At 43.4% G+C, this 20,057-nt stretch overlaps 1 protein-coding gene across 1 annotated transcript in view; it reads left to right on the forward strand.

The window, feature by feature from the left end:
• LOC124132818 (extracellular serine/threonine protein kinase FAM20C-like) overlaps positions 1-20,057 on the forward strand; it is a 50,500-nt gene that overhangs the window by 703 nt on the left and 29,740 nt on the right. The gene's annotated exons all lie outside the window — the stretch shown is intronic.

Below are 20,057 nucleotides of genomic sequence, written 5' to 3' on the forward strand. Positions count from 1 at the left end.
GCGGTACCAATGAGCTGTCTTCTCTGCAGTACCAGTGATGTCAAACTACGAGACTGCACCGATGAAAAGCGTCAAGTCGGTATCAGCCATGTTAAAGAAATGCCCCATAGTATTGTGAGGAATTGAAACGCTAAATAACATTTGGACAATTTCAAAAGTTAAGCACACATTACCAAATGACTTGGTTCTGTAAAATGTTTTATGATAAATTCTGAAACGATGTAGGGATAGAAACAATAATACTTAATTGTTTAAAATAATTTTAGATAGTAGTTGTATGGTACTACAGAAGTGGTGGTGGTGGTGGTGGAGGGTGGTGGAGGTGGAGGCGGCGGGGGAGGGGAGGTCGGTGGCGGCGGCGGCGGCGGCGGAGGGGGAGGGGGAGGAGGAGGAGGGAGGAGGAGGTGGTGGGTTCTTTGTTTTGGTTTGAGGGTCGTCAAAGCAATGGATGAAATGCGTTCTTTCGGGAGAGATGGGTGGCCCTGAAAAGGGCCGTTGGAAAACAAACTGGAAACTGGAAACGACAGGAAACGGTAGGAACACTGGAACACTGGAAAAACTGGAAACGATTGGAAACTCGAAAAACAGTGGAGCAGCATGTCCAATGCGTTAGTCACTTTGCTCAGATGATCTATCTTTTTCTTCTTCTTCCTTCTCTTCCTCGGACTGATGACGTCGTCGGCGCTTTGAAGAGTGCTTTCTTGAGGTGCTTCTGTCCCGTTTTCTTTTCCCTAGACGTGGTGTGATGCCCTTACGGAGTTGTGTGATGCATTCTTTTAGGGCACACACATCGATATGCATGGCTTCTATGAGATGAAGCACTTGTGTCGCTTGTGTCACTGGTGTCACTGGTGTCACTATGGACGGCACTGCTGAAGTTTTCTTTCGACTGGGTTCTGGGCAATCAGCAGCGAAATGACCCACGACTTGGCAGTTGTAACATGGGCCCTGGGGAGTCTTCTTTCGACTGGGTTCTGGACAATCTGCAGCAAAATAACCCACGACTTTCATATTGTCGCCCAGCAAATCATCGATGACCAGCCAATGCGGGGCCACCCCTTTTTCAGGCAAGGCACGATCCGCTGTGCACAAACTCAAGAGCGACCCCTAAGCGGTCTGCCATCTCTTCCAGCTCATGATGAAGCGGTTGCCATTCGCTGTACACTAACACGATGAGATGGGGTGGCGTATCCAACACCTCGGGGCAATGCATCTGCTCCATACATGGACATACTTTTTCCTGATCCCGCAATGGACGTGTTTTTTATGACGAAGTAAGACATCTCTTCTAGAAAATGTCTGAACACAGTCTGAACACGATGTGGACTCCATCACGTCTTACAAGGCAACTGATCTTTCAAGCATGGCCTTTTTCTTTTATGTATTTTTTTAAAATACTTTATTCTTTACTTTTACAACGAGCATGTGCACTGACATGACAGACAGACAGATAGACAGACAGACAACGTAGACGACATCTCAACTCACCCTCTACCCTCAATTCAGCACCATATTGGAGTTGAGATCAATCAAGACACAAAGAGTCAGTTCAATCAATCACTATTTAATAATCAACAACAACAACAACCAGATACAAAGGAAATATGAAAAGACAACTGAGGAGGGAGTGCTTTGCATGTCCCAACAACAACAACGCAAAAACTTTTCATCTTCGATCTTCAAGCTCTTTGAGTGAAGATGGGGTCACCATAAGATGTGGTCCTCCATCATACTGTCCCAAACAGGTCCCAACCATGTTAGGGGCCCATCAGTAAAACAGGTACAGTCTATGGCCTCCCTGAAACAGACATGACACATTACTTGACCACTGTTGCAGCTTATGTATCTCAGCATATTGTTTTGCCGACAGGAACTACATTCACGTTGTAGGGAAGTGAGTTGAGCTTCTCCATAAGGATCCTGGTCAACGTTGTCGTTGTTGTTGCAAACCATGGGCATACCTGAGGAGAAGACATTAAAATCCTCCGGTGATGCTGGTGACCAAGAAGCATCAAGCAGGGTGGGTGTGTCCAGATCCATGGAAGGGAGGGCTGTCAGCTTGAGCGTTTCATGATCATCACCGTCACTGGTCGTCATCATCACAGGCGCATTCGGCGAAAAGGTTGGCTCCCGAGGGGTTTGTTCCCACCACTGTTCCAACACGGACTGCGCTGAACCGACATCGGGGGAAGGAAGGATGGGTGTCCTGTCAAATCAACAAGAAAAGAACCCTTCAGTATACCCACGATCATCATCATGCATTCCTGATATTCATCATCATCATCATCATCATCATAACAGCAAACACATCCAAAAGAATAGCATGGTACTTACAGCTGGTCTTGATGAGAGATCTTCAGAGACAATTTCTTCCGTGGTCGTCTTTTTGAAGGTGTTGCAAGTTTAAAAAAGGATGTCCCTTTCGTTTCACTGTCTGCTGCTGCTGTGGTGGTGGTTGGTTCTGTTGTGGTGGTGGTGGTTGCTGCTGCTGCTGTGGTGGCAGTTGCTCCTGCTGTTGTTGTTGATGCAGCTGCTGGTTTGCTTGTTTTTTCTTCTGGGTCTTCTTTATCGTCTTCTTCGGTGCTACTTTCTTGGGTTCAGTCAGTTTCCTCATCTTCGAACGTATCATGTCGCACATCACTTCGTCGGCCTTCGCACGTAACTTGGCATACATGTCGTCGCCCTTTATCTTCGCACACATCACGTCGTACACTTCACCCCACAGTTCAGCAGTCATTTCACTGTTCTCATCTCCACTCCCTTTACCACCCATGTCGCTCCGTGTCTTGGCATTCATAAGTTTCGATGTGATGTTGTCCGGATTTTCTGTTCGTTGTTTCTTTCCAAGTCTTCACGGATGTGTGTCAACACTTGATGGTACTCTCTCCAAACATGTTTCTTCCAGATAAAACGCCAACAGCCAACACAACGTGACGAACATCAATCAGAGGGACGATGTTGTTGCTTGGACTGTTCAGTGAAAAGTGATGACCGGAGAGCGTCTGTCAGTTTTAAGACATTGACACCCTGCTTTCTGATTGGATCCGTTCCGATGCCTGGTCTGAGCCTCAATTTTTCCAAACTGGACCGACCCTTGTGTTTCTTTTCCATAGGGTCAGGCTTGTAGCATGAGAGAGAAAGCACAACCTCCTTTCGACCAATCAGAGGCCGCTTTTGCCCTGGGCTTCTGATTGGTCAGATTTCGATCCAGTTTTTCTGTAGGTGTCCCTGTCGATTCATAAAAAATGATCTAGTCGTCTCTGTACCCAAAGGGGAGCATGTCTAAAGGAAGCCCTGTGGTTTCGTCGTAGACGAGGCGTCGCTTGTCGTAAACGGTGCGGTAGTCTTTTCTCCCCCTCCTTCCCAGGCCGTTGTCCCAGTATCAGTCCTTTCATGGTGTCAAAGTTGAGGTGTTGTTGGTTTCTGTAATTCAAGGTGAACCCTCGCACTTTGCAGGTCGTGCGCGTTCCATCGGGTCTGGGGTTCATTAACTCATAGCCATAGTTTTGGGGGCCTCCTGACACAAACGTCTTGATGGTGTTGAGACGCGCTTGGGCAGTGACCCAAGCAGCTATGGCAACATTGAAATGAGAATGAGGGGTTTGAAATTCTTCCTTGTGGGTATAGGTAACTTCCACCATGTGTTCGTTGACGACGGTGACATTCTCGATGGTATTTCGTTTATCCTTCCACAAGGCAAAGTACTGCGCGGGATCGTTCATATAGACGTTCTGACTATAGTCTAACCGTTGTCTGAACTTGCCCCAGAGCGAATTAAGAAAGAGCTTGGCAATCGTGCGAAGTCCTGTTTTTTTTCCGATGCCGTCCTTGTCCAACCGAATGCCTTCTTTCTCATAGATCTCCTGGATGTAAGCGTCGTGATCCGTACATCCCTCGGGGTATCCACTGGCTTCGAGCTTCTCCTTGAAATGACGATCGATATAAGTGTCAAAGAGGTGGGTGTCGGGGTCATGCTGTACAAAGGTGTTGAAATGCCAAATGTCGAAGATCTGAAGCACCTTGTAACCATACTTCTTCACGGCTTCATGGAGTTCTACGGTGGCGTACGTGCCCACCCAAGACCTCTTTTCGTCCGTGTGCTTGCAGGGTGAGTCTGACCGGGTATCGGCACACGTGCGGCACAAAGGACAGAGCAGTTTACCACCCGATCTGTAGGATAGTAGCAGATGGTAGAGTCGTTTCGGGGTTAGGACACGACATTGGATAAGTCCTTTCAGCTCAAACAGCCTGTCCAGAGTTGGTTGATGGAGAAGGGTTGGGTGTCCTGTGGGAAACACTCCGGTCTTGCAAATGTAAGGATAAAGTGAACAGATATCGATATATTTGATGGTTTCACCTTCTAAGGCTTCGTAGAAGGATTCGCGAGGGTTGAGCGGACCAGGTACGTTGATACAGTGGGGTCCCTGCAAGAAAGCACGCAAAGCGGAGTCTTCATGTTGTATTTTTTTAAACTCGCATTCCCACGGGGTGACAACCAGTTTCACCTCAGGGTGTTGGTTCAAGAGACTCAGACGGTAGCGGATGTCATTATAACGCACCCAGATGGCATACCCAGATGGCAGCAAGTTCCTCTTCGACAATCCTTGTCTTGCAATAAGATTGGACATGATGTTGCTTCTTGGACAGCAGCAGAAAAAGTTTTTTCTTCTTCTTCTTCTTCCAAACGGGCACCCACAGCACCCGAGCCGAGTTGTGCTTTCTCTCCCATGAAAAAAAACCATTTCCTTTGGAAAAGAAACACAAGGGTCGGGTTGTTTTGGAAAACCGAGGTGCAGGCCAGGCGCCGGAACAGACCAATCAGGGCGCTGGGTGTTGAACCAATCAGGAAGCAGAGAGAACAACCACTCGAGTGGGTTAGTGTCACTTGTGAAAACAGAGAGGAAAATCATCATCATCATCGCATCAAGAATAGCTGAGACAAAGAAAGGTTGTACGACTCCGTGTGACGGAGACGTGGTGACTGATAGTGCAGATACTCGTGGATGCTGGAGAAAGAGTACTGATGCTGGTGATGGGATGTCGCCGGTCAGTAACACACTATCACCCTATTATCTACGCTTTGAAAGAAGGCTCGATTCGTTTGAGGCGTGGCCGACGCAAATGAATCAGACTGCTGAAGAGATGGCCCATGCAGGCTTTGTCTACACGCAGGGTACCGATGGCGTGTACTGTTTCCAATGTGGCGTGGATGAGACAATGGGCGTCCCACGACGATCCTTGGGTGGAACACCACAAGTGGTCCCCACACTGCGACTACCTCAAACTAAGCGGTCTGGTGAGACACAAGAAGAAGCTACAGCTACACTATCTCTGCGAGGAGAATGGGAATCAGAGGAACATGAATGGTGTAGCATGGCCAGCTGCCTAGGAGGACGTTTCCCGTTTCCTGTGTTCCTGTTCCTGTTCCGGTTCTCATTACCATTCAAGTTCCCGTTTGTCTGCTGCTGCTGCTGCTGTTGCTGTTACTGCTGTTGTTGTGGATGGTTCAGTCTATTTCCGCTTCCTGTTACCAACAAGCTTTTCTTTGCTGGACCCACAAGTTGTACCACGTAGGGCACCCAGATGGCAGCAAGTTCCGCTTCGACAATCCTTGTCTTGCAATAAGATTGGACATGATGTTGCTTCTTGGACAGCAGCAGAAAAGTTTTTTCTTCTTCTTCTTCCAAACGGCCCTTTTCAGGGCGACCCATCTCTCCCGAAAGAACGATTTGATCCTTTGCTTTGCCAACACAAACAACAATGCAAAAGAACTCACACTCCCCCACTCCTCTTGGAGGCACACGCCTACGTGTGACACCACGTCTCAAAATATGTTTGTATGTATGTGTACACGAGTGGCATCACGTTTGCATAGAGACACGAGTAACAGTACGCATGTAAACATACACGAGTGTCAACACCTCGGTATAAATGATTGATATCAAAGTACGGCATAACATTGCACATCTCTTCACATGAGATGGGAGTGAGTGAGTATGGTTTTACGCCGCTTTTAGAAAGATTCCAGTAATATCACGGCGGGGGACACCAGAAATGGGCTTCTCATACTGTATACCCATGTCAAGAATCGAACCTGGGTCTTCAGCGTGACGAGCGAACGCTTTAACCACTAGGCAACCTGACCGCCCCAAATGAGATGGGACGCAAACAGATTTGATGAATATGACCACCAGTTCTTTTCAATGAGACCAATCCTTATTAAAATGAAGACATGAAGGACAATGCTTACTAGCGGGTAAGGGTCTGGTAATTTATAATAGGGTGGGTAGGTCATAGGGAATCGGGAGAAGCTATTTATGCACATATTTGGGGAGGGTCCGGAAAAAATGGACCTTGCATAATAAAAAATATAGTGCTTTTGCAGTTTGTTCTTTTGGAAATGTCATGAAAACAATGTACACGGGGAGGGACATCCAAAAATATGACAAGCATTAGGGATCCCAGGTGTCGCATGATCCTGTCAGTCAAGCAAGGCGTCACCTATGTCGCCGTCATTCTGTCAAGCATGTACGGGCCCTATTGATGCTGTCAATCGTCTACGCGGTCATATGTTTCGCTCGCGAATCTGTCAGACATGTACGGGGTCCCATTAATACTCATGTGTCGCTGTGATACTATCAAGCAAATTCGGGAACCCATGTGTCGCCGTGATACTGTCAACATGCCAGGGGTAAGCTGTGTCTCCGTGATACTGTCAAGCATGTACTGGTCCTCTTAATACTGTCTGATATTGTCCCGGGGTCACCTGTGTCGCCGTGATACTATCAAGCAAATTCGGGAACCCATGTGTCGCCGTGATACTGTCAACATGCCAGGGGTAAGCTGTGTCTCCGTGATACTGTCAAGCATGTACTGGTCCTCTTAATACTGTCTGATATTGTCCCGGGGTCACCTGTGTCGCCGTGATACTGTCAAGCATGCACGGGTCCTCTGGGTCGTCTTAATTCTGTCGGATATTGTCCCGGGGTCAGCTGTGTCTCCGTGATACTGTCAAGCATGCCCGGGGTCACCTGTGTCGCCATGATACTGTCAAGCATGCACGGGTCCTCTGGGTCGTCTTAATACAGTCGGACATTGTCCCGGGGTCACCTGTGTCGCCGTGATACTGTCAAGCATGTACGGGTCCACTGGGTCGTCTTAATACTGTCGGATATTGTCCCGGGGTCACCTGTGTCGCCGTGATACTGTCAAGCATGTACGGGTCCTCTGGGTCGTGTTAATACTCTCGGACATTGTCCCGGGTTGAGGTGTCACGTTCGGGAGTAGTCGGGTAGTACGACAGGACACATTACCACAAACTTAACTGTGACAGAGTCTGTTAGTAACGTACATCAGTAGTTGATGCCTCATGGACCTCCGCCAGAGTCTGTTAGTAACGTACATCATTAGTATATGCCCCATGGACCACCGCCAGAGCCTGTCAGCAACATACATCATTAGTAGATGCCACATGACCCATCACCAGAGTCTGTTGGTAACGTACATTATTAGTAGATACCACGGGGACCACCACCAGATTCCGTTAGTAACGTACATCACTAGTAGATGGCTCAGGGACCACCACCAGTGTCAGTTATTAACGTGCATCATGAGTATGGATGCCACGTGAACCATCACCAGAGTCTCTTAGTAACGTACATCATTAGTAGATGCTTCATGAACCTCCACCAGAGTCTGTTAGTAACGTACATCAGTAGTTGATGCCTCATGGACCTCCGCCAGAGTCTGTTAGTAACGTACATCATGAGTAGATGCCCCATGGACCACCACCAGAGCCTGTCAGCAACCTACATCATTAGTAGAAGCCACGTGACCCACCACCAGAGTCTGTTAGTAACGTACATCATTAGTAGATGCCACGGGACCCACCACCAGAGTCTGTTTGTAACGTACATCATTAGTAGATGCCTCATGAACCATCACCAGAGTCTGTTTGTAATGTACATCATTAGTATAGGTGCCACGTGAACCACCACCAGAGTTTGTTTGTAACGTACATCATTAGTAGATGCCACATGACCCACCACCAGAGTCTGTTTGTAACGTACATCATTAGTATAGGTGCCACATGACCCACCACCAGAGTCTGTTTGTAATGTACATCATTAGTATAGGTGCCACGTGAACCACCACCAGAGTCTGTTTGTAATGTACATCATTAGTATAGGTGCCACGTGAACCACCACCAGAGTCTGTTTGTAACGTACATCATTAGTAGATGGCTCATGACCCACCACCAGAGTCTGTTTGTAACGTACATCATTAGTAGATGCCACATGACCCACCACCAGAGTCTGTTTGTAACGTACATCATTAGTAGATGCCTCATGAACCATCACCAGAGTCTGTTAGTAACGTACATCACGCACACCGTCACAGTCCTTGCACTGAATGAGAGATCAACCATGTCGTCTCGATACAGCTGTATGAAGTGCCAGACCAACAGTCAGCAATGTCCGTGGATGGACAATAGTGGCCTACCCACTGGGTGAATCGGAGACGATCCTATCGCAGAGCCCACACTGGTTTAAGAACAAGTCTGTGGCTATGGCAGCATTACAACAAGCTATACAACGCGGAGTTGACGTCCCCGAATGTTGGGGTTGTCCGTATTATTATCTAGTATCGAGATCAAGGAAAGGTCGTATTATCATCTAGTATCGAGATCAAGGAAAAGTAATGTAAAACAGAGACGAACCTTGTCCGGTTTGTTTCCAACGGCCCTTTTCAGAGCCACCCAGAATTCTTTCATAATTGCTTTACCTACCCACCACCACCACCACAACAACAACAACAACAAAAAACCTCCTCCTCCTCCCTCCACCACCACCACCACCTGGAAAGATACCGTCAAGAATAAGGCCATGGTATTAGAATGGTTTCATACCTCTGCCTACCTCTGTTCCTGTGGATGAGATGCCTGCCTTTTGACTGAGTGCCCAGACGCGTACCCAACATCAAAAGAACCAACCTTTCTGCCCTTATTGACCTGACACTTGTTCACTGCGTTTTATGAATGTACATGCGTTCACACCCTAGTTGCAAAAGTTCCTGTTCACTGCGTTTTATGAATGTACATACGTTCACACCCTAGTTGCAAAAGTTCCTGTTCACTGCGTTTTATGAATGTACATGCGTTCACACCCTAGTTGCAAAAGTTCCTGTTCACTGCGTTTTATGAATGTACATACGTTCACACCCTAGTTGCAAAAGTTCCTGTTCACTGCGTTTTATGAATGTACATACGTTCACACCCTAGTTGCAAAAGTTCCTGTTCACTGCGTTTTATGAATGTACATACGTTCACAACCTAGTTGCAAAAGTTCCTGTTCACTGCGTTTTATGAATGTACATACGTTCACACCCTAGTTGCAAAAGTTCCCGTTCACTGCGTTTTACGAATGTACAAACGTTCACACCCTAGATGCAAAAGTTCCTGTTCACTGCGTTTTATGAATGTACATACGTTCACACCCTAGTTAAATAATATTTATAAACGTCTGTTTAATTTGAAGACACGCATGACACCACGTTTGCATGGAGACACGCGTGGCACCACGTTTTGCATGGAGACACCCGTTGTAGTGTATATGCAATCAAGGTTTATAATTGTATGCATATGTATGGGTCAGAGGTCAGGGTCTCGTTTTGGGGATTGACCATATGCGAGCCAGTATCAATCGTTTCACTCCATCAAGGATCATATCATTTATCAACAGAGCAAAGATCATTCAAGAACATTATATTGGCGACGAGGATATACAGATGAAAAGAAAAAAAGTATCTAATCATTGTCATGGCTGTTTCATTACGAAGCGTACCCGTGTTTCCCGCGTTTGATGTACATGCCGACGGAAACAGTGGTCCACGATGGAAGCAATGGTTGACCCGTTTTAAAAGACTAATGGTAGGTCTGAACATTGTTGAGCCAACTCAAAAGCGTGCATGGTTGTTACATCTAGCTGGCCCTACAGTCGAAGAAATATTCGACACTATTCCAAACACAGGGAATGGAAAAGAGTATGACAAGGCAGTCAAAGCACTCACTGACTATTTAATTCCTATCGTTAACATGACTTTTGAAATGTATAACTTCCGTCAAGCAAAGCAAAATGTTGGTGAAGGCATTGACGCTTACTGCACTAGATTGAGAAAATTAGCACAAACCTGTGACTTTCACGATGTCGACAAAGAGATATTCTCGCAGATCGTCTTGACATGTACGTCTCAGAGACTTAGAAGACGAGCATTACAAGAAGATCTTGATTTGACAAGATTGCTTACTGCAGGCAGATCTCTCGAAATTAGCGATTTTCAAGCTAGTAATGTGGAAAAATCGGAAATAAATGCAGTATCTCGTTCACACTCACAGAACAATCATTCCGCACACAGACAATCTCGATCACAGTCTCGCCGAAATAGAAGGGATAAAATTCAATCCCACTCGCAGCAAGGAGAATCTAGGTCATGATACGGACGATCAAGAGTCAGACAATTAAAGGGGCACAGATCTAACGCAATTCCCCTGACTGGTTGTTGCCTTTGTTATTGTTTTTTTCCCCGTGAGTACCCGGATGATACGCAACGCAACTGAGCGTGACCAGAGACTGGGCTACCGTCTGCAAGGACAGCTAAATAAACTTGGAGGCTGGAGGCAATATTTGTTTTACGCATTTTTGCATAAACACTGATTGGTTAACTGTGATCTATAAAGATTTCAACAAAGGGCGCATTTTAATTAATTTCTTCAGCCTAAACAAACAGACAAAAAGAACAGCGGAGCTCATCGGATGTCGTCATTTGGAAATACCCCAGATGGTTATAGTTTAATACTAAAAAAAGTATCCATGCAGTGAAAGCATTTTCGGATTTCGGCTTGCGTCGATAATACGATTACTACTCCCTTGTTGTCATCCACGTTTTTTCGTATAACCCTACACTTGTGTATTTGTCGTCATTCACTTGATGCTCAGTTAATGAATTTATTACAGGTACAATTAGTGGTAGCACCACTTAGATTACCTGACAAAGGTTCCCATTTGGCATTTATTGTGTCTGGGGTAATTATTCAATCTAAATCCAGGTTTGAAGTGAGGTGAAATGTGTGTTATGTAATATGCACGTGGCAGCCCAGCAAGAGATGAATGATCAGTTGATTTACTTTTTTTCGTAAATCAACGGATCGTTCCTAGTCATCAAAGGATTAACAGAAAATACGTTGATTGATTAATCACTGTTATCTTGCACAGTGGATATGTCAAGAGTGAGTGTTTACATGTCTAGGTTTACTAAAACAAAGGGAATACACTCATATCATGGCGTGAAGTGCCGATGTAAAAACAACATACTTTGTTCAAAGGGTTAACTGTTAATACTTTGATTGATTGATTATTGTTATCCATCACTCAATGGATTTTTTAAGAACCGTGGACGTTATGAAAATAGTTGTCACGTGGGCTTTCTCAGCCGACCATTGAGACTTGACACCTATGTTAAACACCTGAAACAATCCAGGTGATCAGTTGAGAAACGAACACGGGTTATAATATCCCGAAACGATATATATCTTTTAAAATATTTGATTGTTACTGAGACACGTGACATCGAATAAGTTTCTTTGTACAGCTGCAGACGAGTGGGATATTGTTCCTTTGTGTGGATATTCACGGATACATTCTTCGAACAAGGAAGCTGCCTAAAATTTATACACATAAATTTGGTAGGTTGTAATTATGATATTTGCATTTTGTTTTCCTTCATTTGAACCGATTCGTTCTTGTTTCTCTACGTCTTGGTTGGAAAATTCTTCAATCAGCGATAGACGTTGTTTTCACAGGTCTTTTCCTTTGTAAGCGTGTATATATTACCGTCAATTTGTAAAATGTGATTCTCTCAGGCAATTTATAAAATGTGTAAATATTTCAGTCATTTTGACTAAAAAATCTGTCCAAATTGATTAAGACGATCAAAAGGGCCTACAAACATCACAACAGATTATTATGTAGAATTAGAAGCCAAACAACATAGAATGTACTTTTCAACGTAGCATTTTCAGTCTCTTGGTGATGGCATTAAACATCAAAATGTTTGGAATTCGTTATCATAATAATATAGATGGAAATGTTTTTCAGTCACTTTGTAAAATAACTGAATATTTAGACGTTTCATAAATTTGTTACACATTTGACAGTAAAAAAATATACACACTATAAAAAAAGCAATGCTCAGGTGAAATATTTACTTTGTGTTGCAAGTCAAAATAGTTTAAACGAAAATCGCAAAATTACCAAGCAAGTGTCATATCAAAACTTCGTCACCATTACCGATGCTACCCACAAAGATACCTACATTTCCTTATTATCTCGAAAACTGTATTTCATTTTGTTGATCAATGTGACCATACGCCCTTATTACTTCCCGGAAAAGTGACCAATGCGCTTACGAATGTCGCAGCAGAGGTCGCGAACTAGTCTAGATTTCTGCTATACATCCGGGTACTCACTGGGGAAAAACAATAACAAAGGCAGCAACCAGTCCCGGGGAATTGCGTTAGATCAGTGCCCCTTTAAGTGGGTCAAACCAAACTTGTTATTTCTGTGGAGGTTCGTATCCCCATGTTGGAAAGTGCCCTGCCAAGGGTAAGAAGCCAACTATTGTGGCATTTTAAATCACTTAGAAAAAATGTGTCACTCTAAGAATAGAGACAATGAGCAAAATTCTCACACAAACAAGGAAAGAATAAACATTGTACACACAAGCTCTGACAATCAATACCATCATGACTCTGACACTGATGAAGAATATGTTTATTCCATCCAATGTAAGGATTCAGTCAACATGACAGTGGACAATGGAAACAACAAGATTCCAGTCCGGGAATTGAACATTGCTGGAAAATTAGTCCCATGTGTGATAGACTCTGGCGCAGCTGAAAACATGCTTGACCAAGCAACATATGATGCTCTCAGACAGGAAGGGCACATAATTGGAAATCTTAGAGACTCTAAGAGACATTTATTCGCATATGGATCACAAGACCCACTGTATGTGGTTGGGAAGACCGTTCTACCTGTGCAGTATGGAAACATAAAACAGGAATGTGAATTTTATGTGGTATCAGGTCGATGTGACAATCTTTTGAGTTATCAATCTGGTGAATCGTTGGGTATCATTCATATCGCCAGAACTGTGAAATCATCTGAGGTGGAAGACATTATTTGTGATGTTCCAGAACTGTTCAATGGAATTGGCAAAATCAGGAACAAACAGATAAGACTACATGTTGACAAATCAGTACAACCAGTCCGGCAACCACACTGGCGAATCCCATTCCACATACGGAAGGACGTGGAAGAAGAACTGAAAAGATTAGAAGATCTGGACATCATAGAGCCAGTACCGAATGAGCCCACTCCATTGGTCAGTCCCATCGTTGCAGTACCTAAGAAGTCGTCAGGCATCCGCGTATGCGTTGACATGCGTGAGGTCAACAAGTGTATTCGACGTGAGACGCTAGACTTGAATGCAGGATTCCATCAGTTGGAGTTGAGCCCAGAAAGTCGCTATCTGACCACATTTAGCACCCATGCAGGACTTCGACGATACAAACGCCTCTCCTTTGGGATAAATTCTGCTTCAGAGATATTCCAGAATGTCATTTCAGAAGTTATTCGAGGGATTCCCGGTTGTAGAAACATCCAAGATGACATTATCGTTCATGGTGCTACTCAGCAGAAGCATGATCAAACTCTTCGTGCTGTATTCACAAGACTCTGTGAACATGGCATCACCCTAAACAAGTCTAAATGCGAGTACTCAAAATCACAGATCAAATTCTATGGACATATCTTTACAAGTAAAGGGCATGCTGCAGATCCGGAGAAAGTCAAAACAATTGTAGAGGCTGAACCTCCAAATTCGGCAAGTGAAGTGAATCTCTACTTGGCATGTCCCAATACATGTCTCGATTCATTCCGAAATATGCCCAAATCACGGAACCTCCCCGGAAGCTCACACATCAGCAAGCCATTTGGAAATGGGATGAAAAGGAGCAGAATGCTTTCTCCAAACTCAAGTCCGCTCTTAGTAGCAGTGAAGTGATGTGCTACTTTGACCCTCAGAAGGAGGTAAAGCTGTTTGTAGATGCTAGACCATCAGGCTTAGGTGCAATTCACACTCAGGAAAATCAAGTTGTTAGCTATGCCAGCCGTGCATTATCTGATGTTGAGTCCCGTTATTCCCAAACGGAACGAGAAATGTTGGCAGTCATATGGGCAGCTGAACACTATCACCTGTATACATTCGGGAAGAAGTTCCAGATAATCACAGACCACAAATCGCTTCTCGGAATCTTTAAAAGACGAATACCAACTTCAGCCAGAATAGAGAGGTGGCGCATCCGACTTATGCCATACAAGTATGAACTTGCCTACCAACTGGGTCGTGACGAAAACAACCCAGCAGATTACATAAGTCGTCATCCACCCCAGGTTTCATCATTACCTAACATAGCAGAAGACTATGTAAACTACGTTACCATGAACGCAGTACTCAAGGCTCTCAAGTTCGAGGAAATTCAAGCAGCTACAAAGCTACAAAGCTACAAAGGTGATCATTGCAGTCGAAACAGAAAACTGGTTGGATCCTGAACTTGAACCATTCGTACGATTCAAGGACGAATATGCTGTATACAACGGAACAGTCTTGAGAGACCACAGGATTGTGATCCCCCTAATTCTATAGCATCAGGCAGTTGATCTTGCGCATCAAGGACATCAAGGAATAGTAAAGACCAAGAGGCTCCTACGTGAAAAGGTATGGTTTCCTTGTATAGATCATCTAGTCGAAGACAAGATCAAGCGCTGCATCGCATGTCAGTCAACTATCGACACTCCTGTTCACAGAGAACCACTCAAAATGACAATTCTTCCATCATCTCCATGGGAAAATGTGTCGATTGACTTCTCAGGACCTTATCCATCTGGAGAATACTTGCTAGTGGTTGTAGATGATTATAGTCGATATCCAGAAGTGGAATTTTTCGATCAACATCAGCAAAATCTGTTTGTCCAAAGCTTGTTGCCATATTCTCGAGGAAAGGAATACCTCGAATTGTGAAATCAGACAATGGTCCACCATTCAACAGTGAGGAGTTTACACAGTTCGCAAATTACCTTGGATTTCAGCATCGCAAAATCACCCCCCTATGGCCAGAAGCTAACGGAGAAGCAGAACGCTTCATGCGCAATCTCAAAAAGTGTACACAAGCTTCGTGTGCAGAAGGACTCAATTGGAAGCAGGAAATTTTCAAATTCCTTTGCAGTTATAGGGCAACTCCACATTAAACCACCAATGTAAGCCCATTCGAAGCGCTTACAGGAAGATCTATGAATACTCAATTACCACAGGTGAATACTCGCAATCTACAACCAAAGATCAAGAATGAGATTCAAATAAGACTGGACGACCTCCGCAACAAGGAGAAGATGAGACTGTACGCTAATCAACGTCGTCAAGTTAAGGAATCCAGTTTAAGTGTTGGCGACTCAGTACTTGTCTGCCAACCGAGGAAGAACAAGCTGACACCTGCATTCGATGTTCATCCGTATGTGATCACGGATGAGAACGGATCGATGCTAACTGCAAAGCGTGTAGGTAGTGCACAAAAGATAACCCGAAACCCCTCACATTTCAAACCAGTCAGTATTGATTCAAAAGAACTGTCTAACTATGAACAAGAGGAGATGGCAAGATCTGCAGATAGTATGGATAATGGTGACGGTGACTCTCAAATTGATAATTCAAATCAGACAGGTGAAACATCAGATGAAGTTCAAAGAGAACATATTTCGCCTACTTCCATCCTGAAACAACCAAACAGACGTTCTACCAGATCCATCACTTTGCCAGTTCGATTCCGGGACTACAAAATGATACATTATATCCAGAAACATTAGTGATGTAAAATCACAAATGTACACATGAAGTGTGATCTCTATATCAGAACTTTTATAAAGTGTTTTTGAACATTATGATCATCAAAGATATGTTCTATCTGGAGCATAAAGGTTTAACATAAAGGTTGACAACAGTTGATTTATAATTCCACTGGTTAGTTCATGTAAAAGTGGTCTAGTTCTTTTATTGATTAGTATGCAGATAGAATACATTTGTATATTCTTCAATTTCTTACATAAGAGTTGATGTTTGTTCAAGGAATTATCCCTATTATCTTAAAAATCAGCAAAGTAATGATTTATGTCAGTGTTAAGGACGGTATTTGAGGTTGTTCATCATTTTAGAAGTTTAAGTTAATATTGTGATTTATATAATCTAATAGGATTGTTTTCAAGATAATATTCTTCTAGACAATCAGGATATCTGGCTTAACAAGTAAGTTTTTAGATTATTACTTATCAGTTGTATGTTGCCCTACTTTTTAATGTAAAGTTAAGGAGGATTGTAGTGTATATGCAATCAAGGTTTATAATTGTATGCATATGTATGGATCAGAGGTCAGGGTCTCGTTTGGGGGATTGACCATGTGCGAGCCAGTATCAATGGCGGCGCCCTGTATTCATTGCACTGACAACGAATAAAAGTCTTCGTTTCACTCCATCAAGGATCATATCATTTATCAACAGAGCAAAGATCATTCAAGAACATTATACGCGTGACACTACGTTTGCATGGAGACACGAATGGTAGTACGCATGTAGGCATACACGTGTGCCAACACCTCGGCGTGGATGAACGAGTGACAATGACATAATCATATTGATAAAAGTATATGTGTTTGTAGTCACGTGTGGCAATACATACATATATTCATATTGTTTTTATCACTTACAAATTCTGCGTACAACGTTTACCGTGCCACCACACACATATTCCTGAGAGATATGACCCATGTGAATATGGGTCAGCGTGGACTAACTCAAGGTGATATGCTGTGTCACTGTTTTTCATGTTTTAGACATGAGTTATTCCTTTTAAGGCCACAGCGCTCCCAAAAATAACAAACAGGCGGAGAACGTGTCTTAGAATTTCTTGAATGTGAAGCGATGCCTATCTTTGTCCATTTATATCTGATAATAGTTTTTATGCAGTTGTATGGGTGTAGTACAGCCTGTTTAAAAGGACACGTTCTTCGTGTGTTTGCGTTGTGGTAATATACAATGAGGTTGTGTTTGTTTTGGGTAGCAGTGGGGTAGACTATTGTCTGTCTCCTGGACCAGTAGGGTATTTAGACGGGACGATTCATGCATTAGCAAGGGCGTATCCTGACTAACACGAGATCAAACTGTACTTTTTATTATAGTACGGTGTTATTATGTGAAACGGGCGTGGTGGGGATCTTTTAAAGTGGACATTAATTGAAAGGTTGAGAAAAGTATAAGATGTCATTTTTATACCAGCTTTCAGCAATTTTCTTTGGGGTATGTATGACAATAATAAATTTTGATGTAGATCTCTTGTAAACAGTATATGAAAAACGTCCTTGTTATGCTATAGTAAGTACCCTGTTCAAATAATATCATTCAGTTGATGCTCTTAGGGATGCATGGTTGTATATATACTACTCAAAAGAAGTTAAATATGCCATGACAAATTAACAATTGTAATTTGAAATAATCGTGTGTTCTTTAACTTCTTTTGAGCAGTATAGATATGACAATTGGCAGTAGCATGAGGTGGTTACCATGGAATGTAGAAGTACTCGTTTCCCGAGTGGTTATGTCTGTCGAACAGTATGGATTTGAAACGTTGCCAAACGTAGTGTAGTCACTCAACGTATGTCCCTTTCATCTGAGGTGGTATATCATCAGTAGCCTACATCGGTGTTCTGTTTAGCTGATTGCGATTTAACCTTTTCACGGTATCTATATAGCTACTGACCACACCCTTCTCCTCTGTCTCACCCATCACACCCCCACCTCAACATCATCATCCACATCGCACACAGCCACGCCCAACCCTCACCCTCAACCCCAATCACACACCGCCAACCCAAAGCCTCACCCACACCAACATCACACATACACCGCCACGCCCAACCCTCAACCCCACATAACACACCGCCTACCCCAAGCTTCACCCTCACTAACACCCCAACATCACACACCGCCGCGCCCAACCCTCACCTCACCCCTTCACACTACCACGCCCAACCCTCACCCTCACCAACACCCTCACGTCACACACCGCCACGCCCCACCCTTCACTCAAAATAAAACAGTCATGCAATATCATTTCAATGACTTCTTCGATAAGACTCCCACATTGGGTGGTGTTTTCTGATGGCATGTCACGGCGACCTCTGCAGCCTACAGTCTGGTAGGCCGTCATTCTGTGGGCTATCCGAGTGTGGCGATCAGATATGATGAAATGAATATGAAACTCTTCATCTGCGAGGATCATTCCTGTATAAAATGATGTGATCTTCTCATGTGCTTCATCTTCTCGGCGTATTACCCTAATTCTATCCCATGCGCAGATACCAGGCAAAAACTCGAGCTTGCTACTTAGGGTAATTTTGTCGCCATTTCGAGAAAGATGTCGGCAATGTATTTGATGAAGATTGACTCGAAAAGAGTTTAATACTTTACATGTTCCATCTCTGATTATTAAGTACCCTAATTTCGCCGACGTCTCTTTGTAAACGTGTTCGTTTGGGGTGTATCAAGAAAAGACAGCTTGCTGAAGAGAGGGAATTTGAGTGATTGAAATGTGGAATAGATAGACATTTCACATGTTGAAATGGCGAAGAGAACTGTGTTCTTTACCAACCCAATTAGCCAAAGGAAAGTTTGATTATTGAGTCTCGTGGTAGAAGTGTGATTTGTTTATTTGTCTTGTCTCTTATATGGGTGAGGACTAAATAACATCATGGTGCATTCCGACATGCTGATTTGTGGTATTACAAAACACTATTGTAACATGAGTTGCCACATCTTGACATGTTACCTGACAAAACTGTGTGATGAGGCAGTTCGGGTGCGATGTGAAATTCTGTTCCTAAGTATGCATAGCTGCACTTCTTGTTGGCAGATTCGATGCTCTGTATTTCGTTTTTCAGCTACTCGAGTAATAAATTGGATGCATTGTATTTCATTTTTCAATTACTAGAGTAGCTGATTCGATGCATTGTTTTTCATTTTTCTTTCTCGAGTAGCTGATACGATGCATTGTATTTCATTTTTCAATTAATAGAGAGGCAGATTTGATGCATTGTTTTTTAAATTTTCTTTCTCGAGTAGCTGATACGATGCGTTGTATATCATTTTTCAATTTCTCGAGTAGCAGATACGGTGCAATGTATTCCATTTTTCAATTACTCGAGTAGCAGATACGATGCATTGTATTTCATTTTTCAATTACTTGAGTAGCAGAAACGATTCATTATATTTCGTTTATCAATTACTCGAGTAGCAGATTTAGTAGCAGTGGTATTATTTTGCGTTTTCATTGACTCTATTAGCAAATTTCGATTGAATCTTTTATACAGTTGTTGGCTCGAGTGGCAGATTCGTGGAAATATGTTGCATAATCATTTAATCTAGTGGCAGATTCCATTACTTCCTTTGAATAATCAGTGTCTGTGTTTGTGGTGGGTGCCCCGGTGGGACAGGATCTTCAGATAAACAATTGACTTTCCTTTGCATGTGTTTGTGACGGGTTAGATGTTCACCTGGTTCATCAGTATTTGATAGTGATTCATAAACACCTGCTAATGATATGGTCGGAATCGTACAAAGGATATTACTTATGAATATGGAAAGGATTTTGTCGCATTTATTTATCTGAATAATCATTGGCAGATTCGCGCGGCATGGTTTTTCATCTTCATTGACTTGAGTGGCAGATGCTATTGATAATCTTACATTAACATGGCCTCGATTGACAGATAGAAGATTTTTGTATTACCATTGACTCGATACATTATTTTGCATGCCCATGAAACCACGTATGAATGCCATTAACTTTTTAAGTGATTAGTCGACCCCATGCTCGTCAAACACGAATAAATGTAATGC

The sequence above is a fragment of the Haliotis rufescens genome, unplaced genomic scaffold (assembly GCF_023055435.1).
Source record: "Haliotis rufescens isolate VD_foot unplaced genomic scaffold, xgHalRufe1.0.p SCAF_11, whole genome shotgun sequence".
In the NCBI taxonomy this organism is placed as follows: domain Eukaryota; kingdom Metazoa; phylum Mollusca; class Gastropoda; order Lepetellida; family Haliotidae; genus Haliotis; species Haliotis rufescens.